Source organism: Rhinopithecus roxellana, chromosome 3 (genome assembly GCF_007565055.1).
Source record: "Rhinopithecus roxellana isolate Shanxi Qingling chromosome 3, ASM756505v1, whole genome shotgun sequence".
Classification (NCBI taxonomy): domain Eukaryota; kingdom Metazoa; phylum Chordata; class Mammalia; order Primates; family Cercopithecidae; genus Rhinopithecus; species Rhinopithecus roxellana.
The window spans coordinates 120,769,734-120,771,513 of record NC_044551.1 but is presented as its reverse complement, the minus strand read 5'-3'; the positions used below and the strand labels follow the sequence as shown (position 1 = coordinate 120,771,513).

Here is a 1,780-nt window from a genome sequence, read left to right as displayed (position 1 = left end):
TGGCTTATGCCTGTAATCCCAGCCACTCAGAAGGCTGAGGCAGGAGAATCTCTTGAACCCGGGAGGCGGAAGTTAAGGTGAGCAGAGATGGCGCCATTGCACTCCAGCCAGGGCAACAAGAGCGAAACTCTGTCTCAGAAACAACAACAACAACAACAATAATAATAATAATAATACAAAAATTAGCCAGGCATTGTGGTGCACGCCTGCTATAGTAGCCACTTGGGAGGCTGAGGCAGGAGAATCTCTTGAACCTGTAGGGCATAGGTTGCAGTGAGCCAAGATGGCTCCACTGCACTCCAGCCTGAGTAACAGAGCCAGACTCCATCTCTAAAAAAGAAAAGCAAAAACAGCTTTGTTGAGACATAACTCACATAGTGTACAGTTCAATGGGTTTTGGTATATAAAATTATTAATTTGTAAAAATTGTGAAAAATAAAAATTATGGTAAAACATATGCAACAAAACTTGCCATCTTCACCATTTTTAAGGGTACAGTTCAGTGCCACTACTTACATTTATGATGTTGTGCAACCATTAGCACTATTTCCAAACTTTTTCATCACCCCAAACGAAACACTTAGAACTCTATTATAACTAGGCCTTTTTTTTTTTTTTTTTTTTTTTTTGAGATAGGATCTCGCTGTGTCACTCAGGCTGGAGTGCAATGGTGCAATCATGGCTTCAAGGCTCGCTGCAGCCTCGACTTCCCAGGGTCAAGCAATCCTCCAACCTACCTCAGCCTCAGCTGGAACTACAGGTGAAAGTCAATAGGCCTGGCTGATTTTTATTTTTATTTTTATTTTTCTAGAGAGAAGGCCTTGATATATGTCCAGGCTGTATTTTCTTTCCTTTCTTTTTTTTTTTTTTTTTTTTTTTTTTTGAGACAGAGTCTCGCTCTGTCACCAGGTTGGAATGCAATGGCTGCGATCTCAGCTCACTGCAATCTCCGCCTCCCGGGTTCGAGCGATAATCCATTATCCTGCGTTGGGTTCCTGAGTAGCTGGGACTACAGGTGTGCGCCACCACGCCCAGCTAATTTTTGTATTTTTAGTAGAGATGGGGCTTCACCATGTTGGCCAGGATGGTCTTGATCTCTTGACTTCATGATCCCCCCACTTCAGCCTCTCAAAGTGCTGGGATTACAAACATGAGCCACTGTGCTGGCCTCCAGTTTTTTATTTTTTTATTTTTTTTAATGGAGGCTTCACAAATTTGCATTATAATTGCACAGGGACCATGCTAATCTTCTCTGTATCATTCCAATTTTAGTATATGTACAGCCAAAGGGAGCACTATAATCAGGCTTAGACTAAAAGAGTTTTGTTTGTAAAAGAGGTAGTCTCATATCCTCATCCTCTGCACATGGCTTTCCATCCCAGGTGTTCTTACAATCCCGCTGCCTGAGCTTGGTACCTGACAGCCACAGCCTTGTGACTCCTGGCATGACCTGCAGGCTCCATCCTGCTCTGCTCCTCTCCATGTCCAAAGAACGGGCGGCTGGAGCTCCTTTCTCTTCTGGAGATCTCAGGGATAGAGGAAATGGCAGCAGGCACATGGGCCAGAGGCCTTCAGAGACAAACCCCGCATTTTGCAAAAGAGTTTTGGGGCCTAGACCTCGATAAAGGGATGAGGTTTCCCTTTACTATTTCCCAACTGTCAGTGAAACCTGCCTCCCCCAGCCCGGAGCTCCCTTCTCCCGCCGCCCCTCTCACCTGTCCTCATCAGCCTCCCTGCTCCCCCATGTGTCCTCCTGGAAACACCTCCCTGGCTTACATTA

General features: G+C 45.3%; 1 non-coding gene across 1 annotated transcript; it reads right to left on the bottom strand.

Moving 5' to 3' along the window:
* Positions 1-1,191: 1,191 nt before the first annotated feature.
* LOC115896641 lies at positions 1,192-1,296 on the bottom strand. Its single transcript, XR_004056555.1, has one exon. It is a non-coding gene; the product is annotated as a U6 spliceosomal RNA (small nuclear RNA).
* Positions 1,297-1,780: the final 484 nt, after the last annotated feature.